Here is a 10,052-nt window from a genome sequence, read left to right on the forward strand (position 1 = left end):
ATTGGCTACACGTTAGATTTTGGTAACTAGGGTTTTGGGGGGTTTTTCTGCATCTTGGGGATGCTGTGATGTGGGGACAACTCAGGAGGATTAAGTAGTTCCACGCCTACATTATTCGAATTAAGTAAGCGAACACTCAAATTAAAATGTCGAGCTCCAAACTGGCTGCCAAGGTATCTTCAGGTACTGTATCCTTCTTCTCTCTGATAGGTGGTACTCCCTTTTGTCCAGGCGTCGGCAATTTCCTTGCTGGTGGAGCCGAACAGACTGGTACAACTGATCTTATTCTAACTGCTAGTGCCATGAAATGTGGACGCACTCCTCCAAGGTCCATTCCTTCAGGCTGGGTTCTGGCTGAACACAGAGTAACTCCGTTGTCATCTATATCTATATATTTATATTTGTTACTGATGGATTCTAAAATAAGTTAAAATAAGTTAGCAAGAGATTGGGGAGTGATATATTTAAGTTTATGTAATTATTTTTAAATTTATATATGTCTGATTAATGGTAAATATAATATGTTTTGTTTTTATTTTAAAATTATATTTTATATTTAATAATATTATTAATTAATATGTTTATAATAAATAAAATTTATTATTTTTATTATTATAATTTATATATAATTTTTTAATTTTTTATTATTATCGATAATATATGATTTTTTAATTTATTATTATTATTAATATGTGATTTTTAAATTTTTTTATAATTTTTTAATATAATATATGAATTACAATCAAATAAAAATTTTAACATATATATTTTATTTTTAATTTTAGTAATAAATAAAGTATAAAAAAAATTATAACTAACATAATTAATTGATACTAAATGTGTTTCTCTTTTATATATAATAATAAATATATAAAAAATTGTTAAGTGTACAATTAATTTTATATAATTATGTCATATGAAATAAATTTATAACTTTTTATATATTTATAATTTTTATTTATATAAAATTATAATTAATATATATATTAAATACAATTTATTATTTTTATCATTACTATTAATATATAATTTTGTTATTTTTTAATTTTTGATATAATAAGTACAATTTATTATATTAATTATTATTACCCTTTTAATTTCCTACTATCTTTTAATATAATATATTATTGATATTGTAATAAAAGTTTTATTATATTTTATTATTAAAAAATTATTCTATTTTTTATTTTAATAATAAATATAATATTCAAAATATATTTATAAAAATTAAGTAATTACTGTATAAAAAAATGTTTAAATAATAAAAATAAATCACTTTAAAGAAAAAAAAATATATATAAATATAAATTCATAACAAAATATTATGTAAAATTTTTTTATAATTTAATTAACAAAATATTATGTAAAATTTTTTTACTATTTTACAATAGTATTAATTTAATAATTTTTTAAAATCATATCTAATATAATTTAATTAATAAATATTATATATTTTTATTTCTCTAATATAAATAATTATATAAAATAAATATATATAATCGATTAAAATTATTATAAAAATATTAATTATAATAAAGCATAAAGAATTAAAGAATTAATAGAATTAATTGCAAAATTAAAATTTTATTCAATTTAAATAACTTATAAAAATTAAATAGATATAAATAATTAAAATATAATAAAAAGTAAAAGAGTAGTTGTAATACTCTAAATCAACCCTTACAAATTTTAAAGAATTAAGTTATTAAATCTGAATTACATTAATGATTATAATGATTTTAATTTCTTTCACTTTTTATACAAAAATGTAACATTTGTATGGCCATTCAATATAAAAATCACGAGCAAAATTTTTTTCTAATTCTTATCGGTCAACTCGATCATAGAAATCAACTCCATTCTCTTAAATAAATAGAAATTGAATGAAAATTATTTAAATATTAGGATTCTACTCCTCCACTGCTGTCAAAGTTATTCACCACTATTGAAACTTAATAGAATTTATTTTTCTAAAAATATAATTATTTAAATAAATTCTGTTATTAAATATTAATAATATATGATAATAAGTAATAAAATTTTTAATTTTTTTAATATAATCAGATTTATTGATTCATGAATTTGTACTTATTAATATTTAAAATTTTTAAATTTTTTATTAAATCATTCATATTAGTTGAATTTCTAATTTTTTCTATAATTATTTTTTATTTTATAATAATATATTACATATAACATATTTTCAATACTAGTTGAAACTGAACAAACAGGTCCCACATGTACGGTGCTGCAGATGAAGGTCTAGGCTCCATAGTTTTTATTGTTACAGGAGGTGCTACAGATGGATGTGATCTATAATTTGTCGAACTTGGTCTTCGAGGATATTGTGAAGTAGAATGGGAGGAGTTGAAACCATGGGGGGGTTTTGCACTCTGAAGCCTCTATGTGTGTATCCTGTATCCACGTTCACGTTGGAAGCCAGATGAAATCGCTCAGTTTGGCTCTCTACTAGTTGAACATTTTCAACTTTGCTTCCTAGTGCACCATTTTTATGTTTGTCATCCTCAATATTTGGTTCCTTAAATCACGCATCAGTCTTCAAGTTGCTTAGAACATGGGGATCTGGAACCAGTGATGGAGAGCACTTGGATAATTCTTCTGCCTTCTCCTCATGTATCTCCTGAATGGTAACTGTGGACTTTCCCCTGATTGGATCAGAGCCACATTATCTGAGTAGGACAATAATGGTCCTGAGGTGGCAATTGTAACTCTTGGCCCTACAGGTCTGACGCTCTTCCACATGAACAAATAGGCGAGAGTCAGGGGGCAGTATGGACTGAACACATGGAAGAATTTGAGAACCAGGAAGAGGTGCCGGTAGAACTCGAAGCATCAATAGACGGTTTTGCAACTGCAGCAGTTGTTCTTGTTGCCACATCTGGTATATGGCCATTTCAGGGGAACCAAAGCTCCCGGTAAACCTCCTGCAGTATACAAAATAAACTTTGTAAGCCAGGATATACCCAGTTTTGGCACTGGATAGGATATAAACCTGGTGTGGAGGGGTCAAGTCTTTGTTTACAGGGACATTTATCCTGTCTCCACTGGAAATCGCTTTGCTTCAAGTTCTTCAATTCTGATGGTTGCATAGAGCAAGAAAACGAGCAATTACAACTTGCTCTTGCTTTCCACTGCCTTTTTTGTTCTCCACAGAAGAAGATGAACTGGAATACGAACCATGTTCAACCACTAGAAAACATATGTTATAATATTCAGATAACTTCATCGCTCAAAGGCCCATTTGATATCAACATCCAACCTTGAAGAGAAAAACTAGTTTCTAATTTTGACCATTTTTATGCAATGTTTGGCAGAAAAAGAACTTGATGGGGAAGAAAATACATCAATATTTCCAAGAAGCTATCTTTGTAATGACCCAAAAAATAGCCCAATCAAAAGTCTGCATGCTAGAAATATTGCTAAACATCTACTTTATGACATCTCTCCTCACAATCCCACCCACCCAATAAATGGGCCATACTTGTTGCTGCACAATGCTACAGGTTGCTTCCCCACTTTCTGCCAACTGTAACTGTCATATTGCTAATTTGCAGCTCCGGAGAAAAGCATTGGAAGTATAGCCTTGGCTCGAGTAGTTATCTATATCAGCTGTAAGGAAAACAGATCTTCACTGAGCTGGGTGACTTTAATGATGTGTTAATCAGTGTAAGACAGACGAAGCAGTATTGACCTCACTTGAACCACATTAGAGAGTTCTGAACATAAATTAAGACAAAAGGATGAGATCCATACATCTTTTTACAGCAAACCAGGTGGCCATTGCTGCATTCTTCTGCACTTGTTTCTTGGTCCTTGCTAGCTCCCCAGTAAAGTTCATTCCTGCAAGTTCAACTGTGCATGAGAAAATATGAACATGGTCAGGTCCTGAACGAACAGTGGTATACACTGGAAGCTTTAAGCCGGCTCTGTGAGCAGTCTCTTGAAGCAAATTCTTGTAGACTCCTGTTTCATCCTGAGCAGAAGATCAGCACTAAAAAAATTATTATACTGAATGGAACTTTCTGATGCATAATGTAAACTGAAGTGAAATTATTAAAAAGAAAAAAAATCAGAGAATGGTGTATCGTGAAAGTGCAAATATTAAGTGTGGTATTGAGTCAAATGCAACAAAACAGACCAAAAAAAGAATCAATATTTTGTCTTGCATTTTATTATTTATTTAATTTTTCTTGCTGTTGCACTGAACTTAAAATTTTGGAATGTTATAATATATTGAACAGAGAAAGTAGTTGCCTCAAAACCCAACTTTTTTTGCAATGTTGACAAACCTTTTCATGATTGAATGCAGCATCTAATTTACTATCATATATTTGTGGAATTTGCAAAATTTAGAATATTTCACAAAGATAATTGCAACCCACATAGAACTACAGAAGTATCCAAGAAAAATTCTAATATTTGAACTATTAAAAAGAACCACCTTTTCTAAAATTGAAATTAAAAAATGGATACATTTTGACCAAATGCTCACCAGAACTTTAGCACCTAATGCTCTGGAAGGGCCTCTGCTGGCAAGTGTGGTAAGTGCTTCCTCAGCAGCTGAATGCTCTGCCTGCCTCAGAGTAGAGCAAAATGCAGGGTTTCAAAAGTCTCTCCATTGAAATTGACCGTAGCTCTGAAGGGGCATGATCCGGTCCTTCCCTTGTACATGAATAAGACAGCAAATTGAAGCAACTTCCTTGAGCCAACTCTTGCAGTTGGTTCTTATACATGCCTATAAGTATCAAATTCAACAAAAGGTAAGCAAACAAAAAACAACTGAAAACTCGCTCATTAACTTAATTCTAACCCAAAAAGAGCGAAACTAAACGAAACCCAGGTAGAACATCAAAAACCCACCTAAATTAAACCATTTAAAAGACCCAATACACAACGATTTACATATAAATGCAGAACTATGCAGTATGCTGTATGCAAGTCTATTGCATCCTCTCAAGTCACAGTGAAACAAAAGAAAACCCAAAAAAGAACATGAAGTTCGAATCAATCCTGCAACAAACCAATGCGAAATGGTCTCATTGAAAACCCCATAAGAAAATGACCCTCAACTATGCTGTTTCTAAGGCCTTTCGCTAGATTTTCTGGAGAAAGAGGAGGAAAAGTAGTGGGAAAGCGAGATAAGAATGCTGCGAGAACTAGATTTCAAATTTATAAGCCATTTTATAGAGAGATTAGTGAAAGACAATCATACAATCGCCAAAATTTACGACGAGAGAATCAGGTGTTTACTGCAAGTTTAATAAAATTTCTGCAGCTGTACGAGATAGTAGTAACTTTTGAGAAAATGTCGTTTTAAGTTTCAGATCCTGCAAATATTAAAATATTTTATATTATTATTATATATAATAATATAAAATTATTTTATAAAACAATATTTTTTTTATAAATTTATTCTCTTTATTAAGAGGAGTAAAATATTCTTTTATATTTAAATTTAAAATTATTAATCGATGAAAAATATATCATAATATTTTATTTTATTTTATTTTTGTGATTTAAAATAATATAAGAAAAAATTATAAATTAAATATATAATATATTATTATAAAAAAATAATTGTAAAGAAGAATAAAAAATTTAATTAATATGTATGATTTTCGATTTTAAAATTAAAAATTTAAAAATTTAAAATATTAATAAATACAAAATCATATATTAACAAATTTAATTGTATTAAAAAAATTAATATTTATTATCATATATTATTAATATTTAATAATAAATTATATTTAAAAATTATATTTTTAAGAAAATAAAATTTATTAAAATTTAATAGTAGTGAATAAGGGTGATATGATAGTGCATTGAATAAAAGAATTTAATAATTTGATTGTTCAAAGTTTGTAACATTTAGATTATAATATTATAAATACTATTTTATTTTTTATTATACTATAATTATTTATGTTTATTGATTTTTTATAAATTATTTAAATTGAATAAAATTTTATTATGATAATATTTTATAAATTAGTTTTATTAATTCTTTAATTTTTTTATATTTTATCACCATTAATATTTTTTATATACATTTATTCTATATAATCATTCATATATTACATAATAAAAATATATAACATTTATTAATTAGATTATATTAAATATAATTTCAAAAAATTACCAAATTAATAAACTAAGCTATTGTGAGGTAGTAAAATTTTTTTATATAATATTTTATTATGAATTTATATATATATATATATATATTTATTATGATATATTTTTATTATCTAAACATCTTTTTATATAATATTTATTTAATTTTTATAAATATATATTTAAGATTATATTTATTATTAAAATAAAAAATATAATAACTTTTTAATAATAAAATTTTTATTACAATATCAATAATATATTATAATATATTATTAAAAAGCAGTAGGAAATCAAAAGATTAATAACAATTAATATAATAAATTATACTTAAATAGAAAATCAAAAAATCCATCAATATAATAAATTGTATTTATTATATCAAAAAGTAAAAAAATAAAGTCATACATTAATAATATTACTATAAAAATAATAAATTGCATTTAATATATATATATATATTAATTATTATTTTATGTAAAAAAATTAAAAATATATAAAAAATTATAAATTTATGTGATATGACATAATTATATAGTGCTAATTGTATATTTAACAATCTCCCATATATTTATTATTATCCACATAAGAGATGTAATATATGTAGTATTAATTAATTAATAATATTAATTATAATTTTTTTAGTTTATTTATTAGTAAAAATAAAAATAAAATATATATTAAAAAATTTATTTTATTGTAATTAATATATTATATTAAAAAGTTATAGAAAATTTAAAAATTATAAATTAATAGTAATGATAAAAAAATTAAAAATTATATATAAATATACTAATAAAGATTATAAATTTTATTTATTATAAATATATTAATTATTAATAATATTATTAAATATGAAAATATAATTTAAAATAAAAATAAAAGTAAATTATGCTGCTTGGCATAACTATATAAAATTAAATATGTCAACCCTCTCCATATATATATTTTTTATAATAATTATTTAATATTATATTTATTATTAAAATAAAAAATATAATAAAATTTTTATTATTATATTAATAATATATTATATTAAAAAGTAGTAGTAAATTAAAAGATTATTAACAATCAATATAATAAATTACATTTATTTTGATCAGAAATAAAAAAGTCATATATTAATAATATCATAAAAATAATAAATTGTAGTTAACTATATTAATTATTACTTTATATAAAAATAAAATTAAAAATATATAACAAATTATAAATTTATGTCATTTAGTAATCTCTCACATATTTATTTATTATTCATATAAAAAATAAAAGCATCAATTAATTGATAATATTGGTTATAATTTTTTTCAGTTTATTTTATTATTAAAAGTAAAAATTAAATATATACGATAAAAACAATTTTTATGTTATTGTATTTAATATATTATATTAAAAAAATTATTAAAAATTAAAAGGTCACATACTAATAATAATTATAAAAAATTAAAAAGTTATCTATAAAATGCAACCATAAAAATAATAAATTACATTTATTATAAACATATTAATTAGTAATATTATTAAATATAAAAATATATCACTTGACATAAATATAAAATTTAAGGGACATAATTAATTATATGAATTGTAGACCAATTTTGCAAGCAAAGTGACCATACACCAAACATATCTTTTAGATCCAATGTATAATATATAAATAATCTATAAAAGTAATAATATATATCATAGAAATTGACAATTTTAGTTTAAGCTTGAATTTTTGTGCCTAACCACCTACCTTGGTTGTTCATGTACAACGTTTAATTTCTGAGATTTCAAAGTTAAATCCTACTATATTTCGTGGGTTTTAAATACTAAAAAAGTATGGTAAAAAAAGAGTTTTATCAATATCCCATTAGATTTTTTTTTTTTTTTTTTTTTAATTGGGTTGGTCCTAAAAATGAGTGCTTTATCAATGCACTTTTACGTGGCAAATCAAAGTTGAGGTATTGTACTATTATGCATCCCAAGTTTTGGACTTTTTGTGTAATTTACCCATTATGAATTATACACCCTTCTTTCCCTCCATTTTGATTTTGACAACTAGAACACAGCACATGAACATAATTTAAGCTGAAAAACTGGGAAGCTTCTGCATATGTGATGGATCAGCAGACAAACCGGTGAAAATAGGTGCCTTCGGAGAAAGCAATGTTAAAGTATTTTAGGTTGAAATATGGAAAATTAAGCATAAGAGTAGCATACATGGGTACTAGAGAAAGATGCATAAATGGGTACTAGAGAAAAGCAATCAGAGAGAGAACTGTTAAGTCCGAAGTCTCCATTAACTTAATGAAATTGCTTACAAGGAAGCTTATCTAAGCAGCAACATCAGAAAGCTTATTGATAGGTTGGATGCCAAGTATTTCTACTAAAGAGTAGCATACAGCAGAAAAGGAATAATTCTGAAAATCATGCGAGGTTCTCTGTAGATATTGATTTCACACTGCTGTCCCACGATACTTCCTTGCAGCCTCCCTACTATCAATGGTGGTTGAATAATTATCATCTGCTGTGTAAGGCCTTGATGCAAAATTGAACTTCCCATATCTCCTTGCAGCTTCCCTGCTGTCAATGGTTTCAGTGAAGCCCGGATCATTATAGCTGGAGTGAGGAGCAGTATAGACAGAAGGCTTAACGGCTTCTTTCAGAATCCCAATGGCTGCATTGATATCACTTGTGGGCTTGGAGAGGCTGGATTCAGGCGGCGGCGACGACCATGTTGCTCGACTTGGCCTGAGCCACCCACCGTGGGTGATCATGGGAGGCTCTGGTGTAGCTCCCTTTCTGTCAAAAGTTTCTGGGTAGGCTGGTTCTGTATACCTGAAACGAGGATCTGTAGTGGGAGAAGGTTTTGTACCCCATGTTGAATGGTTAGGCCTAGACCATCCGCCCCCGGTCATGGAGGCTGGTTCCACTGGCATTGGGCTGTCACTTCGGTATGCATTGCCATTGGACTTCTGCCAATTTGCTGCATTCACAGGGCCAAACCTTGGCCTGCTGCCCTCAGTTTGCAGTTTGGTGATGAAATCATTGACCTTTGGTGGGCGATCGTGAACTGGACTTGAAGATCTGTTCCATGTTTCTTCAACAACACCACAGCCATCCAATGGACTGCAGAAGTTATGCTTGTGCTCTGAAGCAAAAGGTGAAATAACATGTTCTTGAACAATTGTTTCAGTCTTTGTAACAAAGAAATCTGAGTTCTGAGCTGGACCAAAGGACACAATTGGCCTTTTCCTTCCTTCGGCATCAATGATGACTGGCCGGCAGACATGATCGGAAGCATAGCTTGTTTTGCTCCAATCATCAGCTCGTGGTGAATTATAGACAGAAGAGCTTCTGTACGGATAAGTATACCCAGCCATCACTTGGCCTTCCTCCTCTAAAGCACTCTACTTCTCTAGCACTTCGTTTCTAGCTTATGATATATTTTAACACTTGTTCATATATATATATATATATGAAAATTCTTCCTCCTACCATCAGATGTAGTGATGGAAGATTCAATTCCATTGTGCGTAATCGGATCATATGCTGCTTTTTTGCTCTGCACTTTGAGATTCTCTTTAAGTTCTATGAAGAATCATATTCTCCATGTTGATGGGTTAACTCAAATTCAACGCTTCCCTTGAGTTGGCAAACTCATTTTGGTAGCTTAAGTGTGCAGATTGCAGAATATATGGTGGTCACCATTGGGCATAAAGGAGCAGAAGAAAGAAAGGGAAAGAGAATCAACTTTAGCCTACTTTCTATTGAGCAGGGCAAGAATCAGAAAAAAAGAGTGTTTCAATGATGCAGGGACTCATTAAGTTTAGGTGCAACTCTTCTAAGTGATAATGTAGAAAAATCTGCACCAAAACTGAACCAAAGATGCCAAAACAGCACTAAGACAAACCAGCAAACTCACTCTA

The 10,052-nt window shown here is 27.4% G+C and overlaps 1 pseudogene; it reads right to left on the minus strand.

Annotated features, from left to right (window-relative positions):
* Positions 1–136: 136 nt before the first annotated feature.
* On the minus strand, positions 137–5,295 carry LOC110621139 (annotated as a pseudogene).
* Positions 5,296–10,052: the final 4,757 nt, after the last annotated feature.

This window comes from Manihot esculenta, chromosome 8 (assembly GCF_001659605.2).
Source record: "Manihot esculenta cultivar AM560-2 chromosome 8, M.esculenta_v8, whole genome shotgun sequence".
Lineage (NCBI taxonomy): Eukaryota > Viridiplantae > Streptophyta > Magnoliopsida > Malpighiales > Euphorbiaceae > Manihot > Manihot esculenta.